The 18,947-nt window shown below is 45.7% G+C and overlaps 1 long non-coding RNA gene across 2 annotated transcripts; it reads right to left on the bottom strand.

The window, feature by feature from the left end:
* Positions 1-7,106: 7,106 nt before the first annotated feature.
* On the bottom strand, positions 7,107-15,277 carry LOC146893609 (uncharacterized). 2 transcript variants are annotated; one of them, XR_015002963.2, is made up of 3 exons: positions 15,042-15,277; positions 7,583-7,685; positions 7,107-7,493 (listed from the first exon to the last, which is right to left on the bottom strand). It is a non-coding gene; the product is annotated as an uncharacterized LOC146893609 (long non-coding RNA). The 2 variants fall into 2 exon arrangements; XR_015002964.2 differs by lacking the exon at positions 15,042-15,277 and adding an exon at positions 10,116-10,205.
* Between the last annotated feature and the right edge of the window lie 3,670 nt (positions 15,278-18,947).

Raw genomic sequence — 18,947 nt, 5'->3', positions numbered from 1 at the left:
ACTGACTCCAGGAAGGAGTTTATAAACCAGTGAAGTATGTGGTCCTTTTTGATGCTCAGAGGCCACAGCTCTTCAAGCAAGATTTCCTTGACCAGTTTCCCCTGAGTCAGGATCACAGTCTTATTTGCCGAGATGCTTTAACTATTTATCAGAGCCATCTGGACTATTGAAAAAGCACCTTCCACAGAGCTCTCAAAACCACCTCCATACCCCGTACTGTAAATGGCATTGGAAAAAAATAAAAATAAGATGTCCCACAGTGGGTGGCAATCTGTCCTTTCTCCCACTGCCTCCCTAAACTAAAAGCCATAAACTAAAGAGCGAATGCACTTTAGTTTCGTGATGCGTCATCAGGTTTGGCAATTTCTATATAGTCAAAAATATTCATTGGAGATGTAGTAAACAATCCCCAAACAAAACTGTTTCACAAAGCACAGCATTAGTCTCAGAGCAAGGTGAAATAGTCATTGAACATGCCACCAAAATGCTCTCACAGGTCCAAAGTCCACATCTTGGCTTTGTGCACATCTGGGAAGTAGAAATTAACCACAGGAAAACCATGACAACATATTTGTATTAGAATCTTAAGTTCAATCAGTGCCCATAACTTGTTGACTTGAAGAATGCTGCCTTATTTCCTCAGAACTCAGTTTCTTCATTTGAATAATACCGGTATCCCAGAATTAATGTGACAATCGAATAGACTATTCTGAATAAAGCATTCAGAACAGAAAGTACAAAGAGACCAACAAAAGCCAGCTCTTGGGACGTTGGAGCACAGGACATCTGTTGGATGTGTGCAATCTCAGGACAGGAGTCTGAGCAGGACCTGGGAACTTCTCCAAAGCCTCATTCCTCAGTTACCTGCCCCAAACCCAGATCCTAACCCAGAAGATTGAGACATGATGGGATTGGGCCCTGGAACTCTTAACAGATCTGCAGAGGATGCAGATACATGTTCAAGTTGTTTGAAAAAAAACCATACTTTTAGAATATGAATGACAATAAATACGAACTCCAGAGTATCCATTGTTAAGGACCTTTGCTTCCTGGCTATTTAAATACACAAGAAGTACAGGGGATGTAGAGTCCCCTTTATCTTTCACTTCTAATTGTTGTTTATTAATTGCATGTGTGTATGACGTATTATGTACATATGCTACCTTACATTTGTGAAAGTCAGAGTACAACTGTGGAGTTGGTCCTCTCCTTCTACATTTATGTAGACTACAAGGACCAAAGTCGGGTCTCCAGGCTTGCATGCCAAACATCTTTATCAGCTGAGCCATCTCACCAATACCCACCGTAATTTTTATGTAGGCTTTTTGGCTGAGACTAAATACAAGATCTAATTAAAAAGTGAAATATCACATGTTTTATTAACTTTAGAGGTACAAGGGAAAGCTCTACTCATGAGAGTAATCCCAACATCTAAAGCCTGATGCTTTTATCCTATTTCAACAAAGCAGTATAAAACACGGATGGATTGGCAGGACCAAGGGACACATAGACTTGAGTGAAGTCTAAACTATTATACATGTCTGTGCTACTACATGTATTACGCTCCTGTAGCGCCTGTACTACATGTACTATGGTACTATGCCTGTAGTGTGTGCCTGCACTACAGTGATGGACAGAGCTGGGAGAGGGGCTGGAGATTTAAACACTTATACAGACAGAGACAGGGGGACATAGGTCATCCTTGAACCAAGAATGCCCTTTATTGTGGTCCAGGGTAGCTTATATAGGGATCCTTAACTGATAGTCACTCCCCTGCCATCAGGAACTCCTGAAGGTCTGGTACTCAGAGCAGCTGCAAACACAGGAAAACAAGTTGTTTTGCTCAGAGCAGCTGAAAGCATAATAAGTTGTTTACAGGAAATTCAGGGTCCAGGGGTCCACAGCCCCCAACAAACTATTACCAAGAGGCATATTACCATATGGGACAGGTGGAAGGCAGGGGAAGGTCAGCATCACTTTAGAGTGTATTATCTTGAGTTCAAAGTAGCTCCTGCTCGAGGTAATTAGCCTTGGTAAGGGAAGAATCTCTCTACCTCTATCTCTATCTCTCTCCCTTCCTCCCTTCCTCCCTTCCTTTCTCCCTCCCTCCCTCCTCTCTAAAGCATCCTTACTACAAGTGGGGACAGTCTGGCCTAATGGCCATTTTTCAGCTACCATGCCTCAAGTGATGCTAAATTCAAGTGACTACTATACCAAAGGGGCATACCAGACTTTGAGGGAGCCTGTCCTTACCTACTTCAGAATACGAAACTTTAAGAAACTCAGTATCTAGACAAAAAACTTCAGCAGTCATGTGAGAACAACGGGGTTTGTGGGGGAACAATTTTCTTGCATACTGGTTTTGACTTTGGAATTGACTCCTCAACACTAAGGGCTATAGATCTAGCTGGGATCTAGCCAGTGATCAAGCACTTCGCTCGCCTAACATGTGTGAAGCCTTGGACCCCAGGGCTCAGTACCATAAGAGCTGAGTCCTAAAGGTTACACAAATATGGTCAAAAGTTGATTACTGAGCTTCTGCGGCAGGGTCTTCGGTGTTCCAAGGGACCCCTCCCTCCCCCGACTGCTGCGGGCCCTTTGTCTCCCGGGTCCTGGGAAGACCAGCTAGCCCTGTTGCACTGCTGAAGAGCTCTTCCCAGAGAGATCCTTCATCTGGCAATAGATGGAGATAGAGACGGGGACCCACGTTGGAACACTGGACTTAACTCCCTAGGTCCAACTGAGAAGCAGCAGGAAGAAGAACGTGAGCAGGGAGGGCAAGATCAGAGGGAACCTTCATCCGGCGGTGGATGGCGATGCAGACGGAGACCCACATTGGAGCACCGGACTGAGCCCCCGAAGGCCCAAAGGAGGAGCAGAAGGAGGAAGAACATGAAAAAGCAAATCAGAACGGCAAGGGGAGCGATCACCCACTGATACAAGGCGACTGATCTAATGAGAGTTCACCAAGGCCAGTTGACTGGGACTGAAGGAGCGCTTGATCCAACCAGATTCTCTGGAGGAGGCCGGATTCTCTGAATGTGGCTGGCCCGAAGTCTTTCTAAAAAGCCATTGATAATGACTCTGGGACTTGTTTCCTCTGCATATTCTGGATTTTTGGGGATCCAGTCTGATTAGATACTCACCTTCCTGGTCCTGGAGGGAGCGGGGAGGAACTTGAACTACCCACAGGGCAGGAAACCTGGACTGCTCTTAGGGATGGAGAGGGAAGAGGAGAGGGAGTGGGGGGAGTGGGAGGGTGTTGGGAGGAGGGGCGAAAATGGAAACTTTTATATTTTAATAAACTTTGAAAAAAAAAGTTGATTACTAAATACTTTATAATAGATTATAAACATTATAGAGCCAAAGACAATGGGGACAGAAAGGCTAACTGAAAAGAGGGAGATCTACAGTACATCTTAAGTGCAAACATTTGAACACATTTTGTAAAGAATACTGCCTGGCTAATCCATCAGAAGTGGGTTGAATAGGGACAAAGCTAGAGATATCTACATGTGCTTTCTGTTGATTGGTGTGGCAGTGACAGCAGTCATCTTACGGATAAAAGTGTCCTTTAGAGCAAGGTGAACCACAGCACTGTTGGTGTGACTTCATCCTCCACACTGTGGCCACAGAGGTTTTCTAAATGTAATCATGGTACTTCCCCACGTAAAAGACCTAATTGAATCCCGGAACCCACAGTGATCACTGACACACAGCCTTTCTGCAGTCTAAGAAGGGCCAAAATCTGGGAATTTGAAGAGTGACACCTGAGCTTTGAGAATCGTAGCTCCACAGAGACACACTGTCTCTGTGAGTCGGAGGTCTCTAGCGGCTGCAATCGTCTTCTATGCGCCACTAAAACTATCACTTTATTCCTGGTGACCTAATCACCTGCTTGACGTTGGTCTGAATCTTTCAAATTTAATCTCAAGCTTGAAGTCTGGGCTTTGTAGCGGAAAGACAAGAAGGAGTTACAAGGCCAAAGACAGCGTGCTACGAAGCTCAAAGCAGGTGTCCCTGTTTTTGCTGGCCTGTGAAAACTTCAGATCTCCAGCCCCAAACATCACAATTGTTGGCCGATCCATGAGGCACTGGTCTGCATCAAACTCCCCTAACAGCCCAGCTTCCATTTAACAAGCCCTCTGATTGGCAAGTTAGAATGCTTTCCCTTCTCAGGGAGGCTCTGTTTTGTATCCTTGACATTGTATTCTTGCTAAAGGATTTAGCTGGAAGAATATTCGCTCTGAGATAGTTGGGACAACCAGCTGGCTCTCTAGCCAGCTCCCTCCCTGAAGCCCTCTCGGTGCATGACGGTTAAAACACCTTGAATCAATCGCACATTGTTAGCGGATCTAGTTGGTTTGGTTGGTCCTGATCATCACTGTCAACAGTAGGGCGTCTCCGTCCAAAAGTTACATTTCCAGTTTCGATGCAAATTGAGCAACTGATGGGTACAATGGAAGGGCCTGTCTCCTGCAAGAACCCAGTTCTTTGAGGTCTGCCTTGAGAAACCTACCAACAGTTCACCCATGTTAATTTTAAGATGTCGGAGGCCCCTCTTTCCCAGTAGGAATACCCTTTTGGAAAGACTTCTTTGAGGATCAATTCTGAAAACATTAGTAAAGTGTTTGACACATCCCGTGCACATTATAAATGGCTGGTAAACAGAACTTAATAGTATAATTAGATTTCTTAAGCTGTATTAGTTTCATACTGTGCTATACCAAGTACCATACAATGATTTAAAACAACAGAGGTGAGTTTATCTGAAGGTGTTAGATGTGAGATTTTCCAAGCATTGGAAGGACTCTCTCTGATATCTCTAGGGAAAAACCTTCCCTGTCTTTGCTCATCTCTGGTGGTGGCTGGACAGCTTTAGCGGCTGGACAGCTTTGGCATCCCACGCCATCACGTCTTCTCCCACATACACTTTCTTCTTGTTTTTCATGTTTCTTTCTCTGCCTCTACACCCAAGTTCTACTGTTGTAAGGACACTAGTCATGTTGGATTCTAGCCAAATGACTTCATTTTAACTTTATTGCTTCTTTAAAATTGTGCTCCCAAATATGGTCATGTTCTTAGGAACACGCAGCCAGGACTTCCACAGGTCTTTCGAGGGGGACACAACCCAGCCACACAGTGGGCAGCAAGTCATTTGGCTTGCAGTCGAGAAGGGGGCTTTGTTTTTTCTAACACTCACAGCCATGCTCACAGCCCTTTTCTTTACGAGCAGCAGATTGCATCACGTCTTGGTCTCCTGTCTCAGTCCTCTTTGGTGATTGGAACACTTCAGATAAAATATAGCTTCAGGCTTTTACCGGTCCCACAGTCTGCAGCTTGGTGCGGTGTGCTGGTAAACCCAGCCCCGGAGGAATAAACAATTAAAAGGCCCTAGCTTGCAGTATTTGCTGATTCCCCCTGTGTGTTAAGTGCTATCTTGAGTAATCCCACATAGCTGACTCAAGGAACGGGAACCGTTCTCAGTATTGCCGTGGAAGACAAGCCCCTCCTCCTTCCTTCTCTTCAATCCTCTAGTGTGCTCTTCCCCCAAACCTTCAAGGACAGGGCGATACTGAAGAACTGGAGAGCTTGCTGCGGCTTGCCTTCCTCCAGTGCAGCAGGCTTTGGTCGTCGGGGCCTGCAGGTAATCAGGTGTGACACTTGCTGCTGCTTGAGTTGAGTCCCAAAGAGACCTTCCTCTTTGCAGTGTGTGATGTGGCTTCTTTTGCGGTTTCTACACCCTATCCTTAGAACAATCAACCTACAGGCATTTTGTAAGTGAGGTCTACTCACCCACTGACCAGCCCTTGGGTGAGAAATCTGCAAGAGTTTTGTCCCCTTCTCTTTTTCTCGCTATCACATAGAAAATGTCAGCCGAATAGCTTTGCTGATAATGTCTTGGGAAATGCAGCTGCTTCCACTTATGACTCAGACATTTGCCTCTTCCCATAGCCAGCAACTTCAAGACAGAAGACTGTTGTTAGCAGGTCACCAAGGGGTGGTGAGGGATCAGGCAGTTTAGAACCCACAACAGTACTGGACAGAGCCGGTCCTAAGCCCGTGTCCACACAAGAAAAAGCACGGGAAGGAATTGTTTTCACGAGATGACTCCTCCCAAACATCATCTCCCTTCCAACAGGCTCTAATATGACTTAACTGGTAGAGATCGTGAAAGCAGGAGTTGGACCAGCATGTGTGGAACCCAACTTCCATTACCCCGGCACCGGCAGCAACAATAACAACAGCAACAAAAGGCAAAAAAAAAAAAAAAGCAAGATTGCCCATTCATTTGGTCTCTTTCTGGAAGAAGTCAGAGATTAGAACTCTTGTGCCCTAAAGTCAGGTCTTTCAATCTAGAAAGGGTATGACTTAATTAACAAGACTCTCATTGGGCAACCTCTGGGGACAAAAGGAATAACAAGCAACATTGTCATATGGAAAAGAATCTGATTTTCACAGTGCCCTGCAACACTGTTACTCTAGTAGTGGAGAAATTCTGAGTTTAATAAGAAGGGACACTGTTTAACTTGCCTTCCGAGGCCCAGAACTTAATGCACATCTCAAGGAGAATAAATCCACAGGCCTCTCTCCTTCACAGAGCATGTGGCCAGAGCTACACGACACTGAACACAGAGAGAACAACAGTTGACCTTTGGGAGATGTGACGATACCCCAAGCAAGGTCAGAGAACAGGGTTTGTTGCTGTTTCTGTGAGATTGCTGAACTAAAGGGGTGGCGGGGGGAGCCAGGAGGAAATGCTATAGCAACACTGGGGAGAATGAAGGCTGTTTTCAGCCTTCTCTCTTCCTGTCTCCCACCCAGCCATGTCCCTTTTGGCTTTTTCAATGGAGATGCTTACTCTGTTAAGACATAAAACCACACCTGTGTTCTCAAACGGAGGTTCTAAGCTGTTGACATATAAATGCTCAGTTAACATTTTTTTTTGCACAATTCTAAGGAGCAGGGATGAATACGGTGTTTGTTTCACCATGGGAGGACAGAAGGGAGACTGCGTGGGAGGAGGAAGGCTAGGGTAGTTCCCCCAGTCAGGAGCTAACAGCCTGACCTGAACAAACACTAGCTCCCAAGAAGGTAAAGAAATCTCTGTGCAGACAGAAAGCAGAGGTTCTGTACTGACATCTGAATTTTATTATTAATACTGTTAGTGTTATTATTTGCCACTGGAAAACCAAACAGAAACACATAACATAGCTTCCATGGACATCAAAAGCAGGATGCTCCCCTCGCATCTGGACGAGGGACTGGGGAGGGAGCGTTGCTATTTACATAGGCCCCTGAGAATAAAAGTTCCAACTTTATTTATTTTCAGAAGCTTGAAGGTACTGTTGAGTTCTGGAGCCAACTTGAGGGAAGCCAGGACCACCTTACGCCAACTGCTACAAACAGCTACCACCATTTCCAGCCTTGATCCAAGAGAGGGTGGGCAGCAGGTGCCTGGAGGTGGCCAATCCTTTTCCAGAAACTTCCATCTGTCACAGAACAGAGTGATTGCACACAGCTAGTGAACCAAAGCCAATGTATACCAATATGAAAAACATACTCTCTATGTCCTGCTGACCTGATTGGCGATGAAACTCTTCCTGCCGGCGATCAACAGCACAGTGAGAAGAAGAATCGCCTTTGACTGGAGCTTTAGATGCCTGTCCATAGAAGATACATTTCTAAAAAGGAGAGACATCACAAAGTTTGGGGGGGGGGGAGGCAGGCTGTGCTACTCTGAGTTCCACATCCCCCTCCTCCGAGAAGCCCACAGCTGTTTCCCCAGCTCTCTGGTCTTAGCAGCAGGCATTAAGCAACCATCTTCCACGTCTGAAATTCAAACCCACAAACGTTGATCAGCATTTCTGGTGGCCTGGGTACATTTTGCATTCCCACAAGATGAAGGAACATGGGATTTCATGGAGCATATTCAAAGGACACTTCTACTTAAGCATCTCACGCACATTTCCAGAAAACGTGTGCTTTCCTCAATAAAATAAAATGAAATCGTTTCTTTCATTATTTGTTTTGTTTTGTTTTTTCCACAGCAGACTAAAAACCTCTTATGTTCCACAAAGGATAATCAGAGACATACAGCTCTTAACTACTTTAAAATGTTCAGGGCAAAGCTACACTGAGCACACCTTACACTCCGGAAAGAACAGCGTGTCCATCCTTAGGGGACGTGCATGGGTGGAGATTGATGCTCGGTGCTTTGCCTGCTTTCTCCTACCAACTTCCTGGGGATGTGTCCTTTACTTCTATTCATGAGGTATTTCCCACTTCTCTTCTCTGAGCCCAGGGTGGGTGGGAAGGGGAAAGATCTCGTTCCTGCCTTTTAAAAAGAACTGTGAACAACACCCCCACAAAAAGACGGATGACAAGAAGAGACTGTGACAAACTGACTTGATCATAGTCTCGGGTGACACACAGGAACCCTAGGATTAATGGCGCAGTGACCCAGAACAGACTGTCCATTTGTATCCTTGGGTGTCACGCTGAAGTATGACTGGATGGAAAGAAAATTCAATGGCAACAGAGCAAGTGGGGAAAGCCAGAGTGGCCCATCTCTACGGATTCTTCTTGGTCCCTCTAAACCAGGCATGTGTCCCCACCCAGGTGTGGGGAGGACCACATCGGAAAGGGCGTTTTGTGATCTATTATCACACAACTGCAGTCAGAGAATTTCCTTACGGCCAGCTGGCTCCAAGACGGTAGGGAGCAATATTTTTAGTTTTGTGGCCTTACTTTGGAGAAACAAAGTTACAAGATCCATGGTCTACTCCAGAGAGAAGGGTTTTGATTCCTGTAGGTGGTCTTGCAGAGGGAGGAGGAACGGGAGTGAGAGACAGGATGATGGGGAAGGATCCGTGAGACAGACACATTGCTTCAGGAGTCCTCTTGAGCCTTGTTTACTTTGGAGTCATGATTTCTAAACCCTGTTGTGAGGCTGGATACTTCCTTGTGTGATGCAATCTCATAAAGCAGAAATAAATGGCTTCTTCAAGTCTGGTGCATTCGTTTGTTCTTAGAAATCTTGCAAGGCCACTGTTCTCGCTGCCCTGCTGTGTACTGACTCTGTCTCAAGTGTGCCCAGTCCAACTGTCCTAGATGGAGGGCCACAGGCACTGGGAGAGGGAACTGGGAATCTGATCCTCCCCTCCTTACATTGTAGGGAAGCTCTTAAGCATTCTAAAATACCCAAACCTTCCAAGGGAAAACCAATCATAAAAATTAGACAGAAGGTAAATTGAGGATGGGAGCAGTGGGGGTGGGGAGATGCCACAAACAGAAGTAGTCACAGAACCACATAAAACCAGTCATATGAACTGTGGAGCGTGGTCATAGCTTACATTTTCTATCAAAGTTAAAAAACAAAAACAACAACAAAAACAAACAAAACCCAGCCATTTTCTACCCCATTTTGACTGTGAAGAGTAAAGGCCATGCCAGATCATATTGATTATTTCTTGCCAAAGGCTCTTGACAAGCAGCAAACCTAAAGGGGGCTACCGGACTGTCCTTTCCACAGCAGCAAGCCAACAGAATATCACTGAGGAAGTCGCTTCCACTGTACCAGCATGCGAAAATGTCCCTGACAGCCCAGGAAAACACCAACGCGACAGGACAACTGTGCTAGCAAACTCATGAAGTCAACCAGCACCCACCATCTCTTTCACCAGGCATTTGCTGTGTGCACCCCAGTCCTCCCACCTGCCTTATCCTTCCCTCCCCAATTCATTGACTTGTCTAAAAGACGATAAAAGTCTTCTCTTTGACTCTTTCTTCAGATCTTCCCTCTCAACACTCTGCCTCCATCCATCCTCAACATGAACAACTGCTCTGCTATACTCCCATAAGGTGTGTTGCGCCTGCCTACGACGGCCACGTCAAAATCAGTAAAGACTCCAGCCGAAAGAGGCAGAAGACGGCTTGTCCCTCAGCCCCAGCAACACAAATCCAACAGAGAAATGGAGAGCACACACTCTCATGCTCCTCCCTCCTTCCTACAGCCTCTGCCAGGCAGTTATACCACCTTGGCAGAGCCAGAGCTGGGCAGCATGAAGGCCCTGGAATAGAGGAGCAACGGAAGAAGGGACTGGATTCCTTACCATGGAGGGGTAGGAAGTCATGCAGCTAGAGAGTAACAACTTCCTCCCTGGCCAGTCAGCTCCAAACACAAAGCAGTGTCTGAGAACCCCAGGCGTACACCTGCTCTTGTTTTTCTATAAGGCTAGCCATGGGTGGAGATCCCAGCTTCCTTATGGAGGACATCTGTCCTTTTCATAATCCCTGCTTAATTACAGTAACTTGACTGCCTCTCTGTTCAAGCACTAGCATTCTTTTCAATGAATGTCATCACCCACTCTCCCCCCCTCAAAAGTCCATCTTTTCTACAAATAAAGAATTGTGCTTGTATTTGAAATTAACAGTAACAACAGCAACAAATAAACAGACAACAACAACAACAATAATCAGACCTCCCAGAGCATTGTTTAAAGATCTGAGTTTAGTGTGCATGAGTTTTTTTAAAATCACTTCTATCCACCAGATGGCGCTGTTGCCAGCACAGGTAGAAACTCTGAAACAGCTGTGATGTCTAAATAAATACCAAGGAGTGTTTCTCCCATTTCCTGAGATTTCACCACTGTTTTAACAACTACCGTCTTCCTACTTAACCCACTGGGCACCCGACAACCATCTCTGTGGAGTTCCATCATCTATATTCTTTAATGCATTCCACGCAAGGTCAAAGCTGCCAAATACATTGAAGTGTAATGCTTTGAGATAAGCCCTAGATACCTAGTGAAGTAAGTTGGTTACTACAGGACCATAGATGTAGCAGAAAATGTCACTCTAACCAACAGTCATGCCAACACTAAGCCATAGCTCTGACCTGTGCTTTTGGAGAAGACAAAGACATCTGCTTGCTCAGGTCTGAGAGTGTAATAAATAAACATAAAGTATGTTAAAGACAACCAGAGAAGAAGCAACCTTAAGGTTTCTTAGGGTGGCGTGAAGGACTGAAAAGAGAAACACAGCTTTGAAAATGACAGGAAGAGTCAGAGAAGGGACTGGGCGATCCCATTCTTATGCCCCTGGCTTTAGTGATCCTCAGACATACATGTGATCTTCTCCTCTATACTTCCAGCACTGAATTCATGATCTGTCTGTTCTGACCCGTGAGCTGTCTACTAAAAGTCAGTGCGTGGTTCGATTTGTGTATTCACTTGCAAAATTCAGAAAACTGTAAGAGGCCTTGAGTCATCTTTCACCCCTACTCTAGATGGTCTACCACCATATTCTCTAGGGCAGTAAATTTCCAAGTATGGTCCTCACCCTACCACATAGGAAACAGAGATGCATATTGTTGGGTTCCACCAAGACCAACTGAGTTGGGTGTCCAGAAACCCCCATTTTAAATACCCCCCCCCTCAGGGATCCAAAGTCTGTTCCAGCTTAGAAACTGAGAACCCTGTTGTACTGTTTCACATCCGAGCTATTTCATGGCCTTGCAAGCCTTCCTCCCCACAAGAAGCCTCCACTGTGTGCATCTCAGCTATAGCACGCTGGTTCGGATCCACCCTCAAACAACTAAATAATCAGGACTACTGAATACAGGGCTCTGGGCATTTACAAAGCTTCCTTACAAGGCGAAAGCTGACTCATACTGCTTGCTCAGTGTTAGTTCTGTACACGAAACAGGGGGACTGGTTCTTTTCAATGCAAATCTGCTCTTGTAATCCCCCCTTTTCAAATCAGCTAGGCAACATCCACATTTCTTTAGGCCTAGAGGCAAAGCAATGAACCGCTCCCAGCCCTGAAAGCCACATGCCTCCTCAGGCCTCCCTTCCCAGAAAACTTCCCTTCCATCTACCTTAGAGAGTTCCTCAGATGCTTCTTCCCTGGGTCTCTGGTCTTGACACCATTTCACCTAGCGGTCATCACTCTCCTGGGACAGATTTCAGACCCACCCATCTTTTTCCCCCACCTTCCCTTTCCCAGTAAAGATGGTTTGGGGAGAATCCCGGTTCCTCCTTGCCTAAGAAATCCTGGTTTACTACTACGCCGCACAATTAACAATATCCATTTTCACTTCAAATGGTATCTTGTTCTGGACAACAAATTATATAACCCTTTCACCTACTTGATGTTATCCCAACTGGTCAACTTCCTTCTTTGAGACTTGTGACCCTTCACAAATTGACCTCCCTTTGTGACCCTGTTTCTGGTTCATCATCCTCACTAGGGCAAACTGCACACACAGGAGGAGCTCAGCAGACAATTGTTGAATGACTGTTGTCCTTTTTAAAGAGGAGCACTAATTATTATGTCCATTTTATAAAGGGAAACCATCTACAGAGTGTCTCACCGCGATAACGCGGGTCATAGATGGTATGGCCGGGATCTGAACTCCCAGGTAGGGCATTTCCCAGGTTCAGTTCCTCCAAGCAGGGAGAAGGCACCTTCCCATGTGATTCAAAGGGATTCTGCAGCAGCCCTGGTTGGAGCTCTGCCCTGTCCGAGTACAGCTGAACTCAGTTGGAAAGCTCCAGACATTTCTTTCCCATTGAAATGGCATTCTGCTCGGAGGAAATGAAGCCTGTGGTGCTCTGACTCCAAAGGGCAAATGTGTGGGAGAAGCCAGAGATCAAACAGTCAAATACACTTGTGATAGAATTTTTCATGAGCAGGATTCAAATGTTACCATTTGAACCCCAGCTTCTCTCCCTTGGATGCGGAAAGAGAACAAAGGATGAGGGGAAAGGCAGCTGTTGGTGAATAATCTGGAGGCAGATGAGTGGTTCGCGCCTGGGGACAAAGAGGAGAGAGCCTGGGTGCTGGTGCCGGTCACAGGAGAGGGCCCTACAGGAAGCCGAGAGGTTCCCTTTCCTTAGTCCACACTTGCAGGAAGACTGGGGATTCCCAGAGCCCAGTAGCCTCCCTTCAGCCTGAGCAGGGTGGCCTTCCTCTTAACTGATAGTTACAAATTGTAGCTCGGAAGGTCTTTTTCGCTCCGTTTCTGTTTACCCATCTGCTAAATGAACAAGTGGAACCGACAAGACCTTTAAAAATACTCTCACCTCCAAAACATGGACCCTCTCATCCACAGAATGTGGTTAGTATTTGATACAAGGAGTCCCGCCTTGGCCTTCCTGATTTCATTAATAAAATGGATTTAGAAACAGATTGAAAAGGAACCTTGAGGAGAATTTTATTAGCATTTCTAAGAAAAAATCCCAGGGCAGGCAGGCTATAAATCTCAGAAGCTACCTGGAGGGAGAAAAATAAAGGGGTAAAAACAAAAACAAAAACCCTTCCATTTGAGTTACAGTTGTGTGGAGTCCCATCGCATGGCTGGAAGGGGACTTCAGAAAATGAGGAAGGAAGTCCAGGGTTCTGGTCAGCATCCAAAAGGAAGAGACAAGAAAAAAGAAAAGAAAAAAAGATGAATTGGTCCTTTCCAAGCTGGGACTAAGGAAGGTGGACAGACCCAGGCACACAGTATGGCAGCTACCATTACGGGCGTCAGGGACTCTGGGAAGATGTACAGAATTTTACTAAGTGGAAAAGTATCTTACTCCCTTAACTTGGCTTAAGAACCTGACTCTCTGGAGGTGGTCCCTTTGCCTTGTCCTTGACCCCAGGCACCTGAAAGTGAGGCCGCCACCCTAGCCAGGGTGTCTGTCCTCTAGAGCAGATGGACTTTTCCTATTCTAGGCCCTTGTTGTCGCTCTACAGGGGAAATGTATGAAAGGCAGGAGCAAACGCAGACAGTAAGCAATCCGCTCTCAGAGGCAGGACAGGCTGAGCACACTCATACTAATACCCAGACCCTGTGGCATCTGATTCTTGATAAAGTCTTTCATGTCCCGCCCAGCCTGCTTTGAAGTCTAAATTGAACCATAAAGTTCAAAGTGAAATGAATTCAGAGCCGGATGAATCATTCCATTGTTTCTGTCTCACTGGGTCCTTTCTTCCTTTGCTTTACCACAGGTTGAACCGATGCTACACCACTAAGTTACACCCTAGGTTCTGTCCTTGTTTTAATTTGAGCCAGGGTCTCACTAAGTGACCAAGGCTGGCCTTCAACTTAACTCTTTAGACCAGGCTAGCCACGAACTTAAAATCTTCCTGGGGCCAGTGAGATGGTTCAGTAAACCTGCTGATCCGAGTTTGACCCCAGGAACTCACAGTGGAAGGAAAAGTGCAGCCTCCAAAACTTATTTCCTGATCCCCACATGCACGTGATGGTACAGGTGTGAACGTACACACAAGAGCATGCGAGCACACACGCACATGCACACCCATGCTTGCACACACAACGTTTAAATGGACAAGCCAATTAAAACGATCTACCTGCCTCAGCATTCTGAGTAGCTGGCATTTGAGACCTACACTACCAGATGGAGGCTTTCAGGTCTGACTTCTTCTATTAATTCTATCCTATCGATTTTACATGGCCATAAACTGGGTTGTTATTATAAAACACGTGTTTCACAGAAAAAGTTATCAATGGTGTTTTTAATTGTTTTAGTGGGTTAATTTGTTTCTGTTAAAATTATTCATTTTTAATTTTAGATAATCAAATCAGGTTGCAGTTCACAGTCACAAAACAATGTATTCAGCATGCACCTATTGAATCAGAGCATTTCATAATCTTTAAGTAAGCACTAGAAATGAGAAGCTCTGTGGTAGAACCTGCTAGAACGCCCGAGTCAAATTTGACTCTAATTGGCTCCCTGTCTTGGCCACGTGCTCAAGCTGTTCACCAGGAGCATCTGTAACATCTCCGTAAAGAGCCTGAGGCAAACGTGGTGTGTGGTGCCTGCACACACCCAGGCTTGACCTTTAAGAAATTGGCCGCATTTACTTTCTGCCTGGGAACAGCCACCACTCTGGGAGGAAAGTCAAAGAGCCACACCCACGGGCTACCAGGTGGTGGTCAAGCTGACAGCCACAGCCAAGATCCAAGTCCACAGCCAGCGTTCCTGGCCAAACATGGGTGAGGGATCCTGGTTGCTGCCTCTGAGTACCTGGAGGTGAACTGCCCCAGCTTGTGCCGCGTGGTGGAGAGATGAGTTCCCAGCCAGCCCTGTCCAAATCCTCCTCCTCCAGGACCAGAGTGAATGCTGCTTTCTTCAGCCCCTGAGAGTAAGGTGGAGTTTTCTATGGAAAACAAGCAGCAGGGAAAGAAGTCCCCTTTATGGTCTCACAGTACCCCCAAAGCTAGCATTGTCATCAGTATCATGGGGGGGGGCAGCTTGCAACTGTTCCCATTCTACTCCTTGTCTGAGCACAAGTCGAAGGTATCACCTCCCTCACTGATGCACTCTGACCAATGAAATGTGATCAGAATTTATATGTTAATTATGGGATGGAGCTTTAATGTCTGTGATCCACCAAACCCCACTTCTTCTGTCACACTGAGGGAGACCCTGAGGAAATCCATATCCAAGCTCCAGATCTCCCAAATGGTGAGCAGGGATATGTTGTACCCATGCTGGACATACAGCAGGAAGAAGGACGTCATCATTTGAATCTTAAATGTCCCTCAAGGCTAGGGTTAGTGAAGGCCATTCCCCTCCATGGCAACTATTGGAAGGTGGTGAAACCCTTTAGGCATGGGGTTTGGTGGGAAGAAGTTAGGTCATTCAGGACATTCTGTTGAAGAGGAACCTTGACTCCTTTCTCTCCTCCACACTCCAGCTATGAGGTAAGGGACTAGCTAGACCACACCTCCCCACCATGCTGTACTCGCCTCAACACCAGAGCCATTGAAACAATGGATCTACATAACCATGAGCTAAAACCTCCAGAATTGTGAGGTAAGATGAATGTTTTGTCTTCATAGTTCATTTACCTCAGATATTCCTTACTGGTTAATTCAGAAAAATAATCATTTCCCCAGGTCAAACTGAAGGGCCCAGACCATAACCCACCCCACCCTACCCGCTTTTAGGCAGCCAGGGCAGACTGCAGAAAGGACCTAGCAAGATGTAGGCCCTTGACTCAGCAAAATGTGTTGCACCTCCAACCTTGCTCAACCTTGCCCTAACTCCTTGGGAGGGTCAGAAGTTTGCTGGCGGCCCTTGGACAGGATTTACTGTCACTGGTGGAATGCAGTAACCGCCCCAGGATGGCCTCCAGGTAAAGCAATCTTTTTGGCAGCTGCAGCTGTTCAAAGCTCAGGACAGGTTGCCCCAGTGTGGCAGAGCACCAATCCTGAGACTGTTACTATGCAACTAGAAGACCCCCAGACACCCCTCCTTCCTCTCTCCGCTAATGTATATATACACTGCCCCACTGCAGCTCGGCGTCCTTCCTACTCCACCCATTGTGTTGGACAGGCGGAGGACCCGAGTTAACTCATAATTAAAAGGACTCTTTGCTTTCGCATTGTATCTGGTCTCTTGATGGATTTGGCAGGTTCAGACTCTGGGCACAACCGAACCGCTGTGATTTTAAAGTTATTTGTTGTTACTGTGTATGACCAACAGTGGCCCTGCTGACATCTTGAGTCAGACAAGTTTGCATTGCTGGAGCTATCCTATGCATTTAGGGTGTAGTGACATTGTGACCTCTACTCACCAGATGCCATTAGCATACTCAGACTGTGCCACTCATCCCTCAGTGACAATGGAGGATGAGAACAGTTGTTAGCCACTGGTCTAGACTGATTTAGTTGACAAAATCACCACCAAATAGAAAAAATGATTTGCTTCCCTATCGCACTGTGAAAATTGCTAATGCACACACCAGTGTAGCTCGCATGAAGCAATTCTTTTTCCACACAGGGTCACACAGTTACCTGGACTCTCATCACCCTGAGAAGATGTCAAGAGGATGTAAAATGTTAGGTTCTGTGCCAAGATCCACTGGAACTTGAGCTTTCTATGAGTGACTCAATCAAGTGAGGTAAATTTAGTAAATTCCAGTAACACGGGAGTGAAATTCAGGACCCCTGCAGAGTTCTTGTATTAAAAACTGAAATTTACTAAATTTACTAACTGAACCAGCAGTTAAAGGCACTAGCTGCTCTTAAAGAAGACCCTAGTTCAATTCCCAGCAGTCACATGGTGGCTTACAAACATCTGTAACTCCTGTTCCAGGAAATCCATCACTCCCTTCTGGCCTCTGTGGGCACCAGGTATGCACATTTATACCCGCATATATGCAAGAAAACAGCCATATGCTACAATTAAATAAATAATTAATTGATTAAAGAAAACTTGGCCTATAATGTGACAGTGTTAGGAAGCGTGGGTCAGGTCATAGCAGCGGTTAGATAAATAAGACTAATGTTATCTTTGTGAGCATAAGGGTATCACAGAAGTGAGGCTGAACCCCTCTCATTCACTCAGTCTTGCAAATATGTTTATTTGCCTTTCAAATTATGGGATGAAATAGACCCTAGCCAGATGCCAATATATTAATATTGAACTCACTGACTTCCAGAGCTGAGAAGTAAGCTTCTCTGTCTTCTAAATTACTCAGGTTCAGTTATTCTGATATAGTATCAGGCAGCAAACTGAAACAATTTCCAATGATGGGGATAAGTGACAGCTGAGATCTACCCCTCTCTGTGTATAAAGCAAGCTTCACTGGACTCTAGGTCCTAGAGAAAGGAAGGGTTTCATTCATCTGCCTGAATAACAACTATTTGGAAAAGTTTGTGCCAAGCCTGGGAACTACTGTGATACAGACTGGGGTGAGTGTGGGACTCTGGGCTCTCTATCCACACTGAGTAACACTAGGACATCAAGGGCATTTTGTTTGATATCAACTTAAAGGAATATTTTGTATGAAATCCTGGAAAGTTACCGCAAGTCAGTGGAGGAGGGGGAGTAAAAGAAATACAAACAACGGCCCTACAGTTTATGTTAGGCCAACTGTCCCTTAAGAGGAAGCTGGAAATTTGGGGGTTAATCTGAACCAAACTGCTACCCCTTTCAAGTGACACAAAACTGCTGTGGAATAATCCTCTTGAACACTGTCAAGATTTGTCACTTGAATTGGTTTAATAAAACATGGACTGCCAGTGGCCAGACAGGAAGTATAGGTGGGGCAACCATACTAAGGATAAGGGTGGAGTCAGAGGAGATGCCAGCTAGCTTTACAGGAAGCAGAACATGTAGAAAATGAGGTAACAAGCCATGAGCCACGCAGCAAAGCATAGATAAGAAATATGGGTTAATTTAAGGGTAAGAGTTAGCTAGTAATATGCCTGAGCTATCAGCTGAGCATTTATAAGTAATATTAAGTCTGTTATTTGGGAGCAGATGGCCAGGACAAGAGAATGTCTACGCAAAACCCCTAAACTCTAATATGTGGGTCTATGGAAATGCTAATCAGTGCACAGTGGGCATCCATTAGAAGCATTCATTGAGGTTTCTGTGTAAAAGGTCATCTATCCATACTGCTTGTGTCTGTGCATTTTGATAGTGAAGTGCTCCCCAAGGCTCACAGTAGCAGGAACCCGTACAGCTGCTATAGGAGACTTTCGGGTTCTGCTCTAGCACCTCTTCCTGCTGTCCCGAAACACCTCCCAAAACCACAACTTCAGGGCATGGCACAGTTAGCAGAAGCACAAAGTCAGCACGGGCAAGGGATCCTGTGTGTAATGACTCCTTCTGCCTCTGTACACCCATTCCTGCACACTACCCATCGGAATGCTTGATGGCTTTAGACAACAAACTAAGAGGCAGATGGTGGTGCACGCCTTTAAGCCAGCACTTGGGAGACAGAGGCAGGTAGATCTGAGTTCAAGGCCAACCTTGTCTACTGAGTGAGTTCCAGAGCAGCCAGGGCTACACAGAAAAACCCTGTCTCAAAAACAAAAAAACGAAAAAACAAGAACAAACAAACAAGAGAACCTGTGATCCTATCAAGCCACCATTAGGTCCAATGCAGACAGAAGAACCTTATCTTCCCCTGATGAA

The sequence above is a fragment of the Myodes glareolus genome, chromosome 7, assembly GCF_982192425.1.
Source record: "Myodes glareolus chromosome 7, mMyoGla1.1, whole genome shotgun sequence".
Taxonomy (NCBI): Eukaryota; Metazoa; Chordata; class Mammalia; order Rodentia; family Cricetidae; genus Myodes; species Myodes glareolus.
This window is presented reverse-complemented; position numbering and strand designations above follow the sequence as displayed.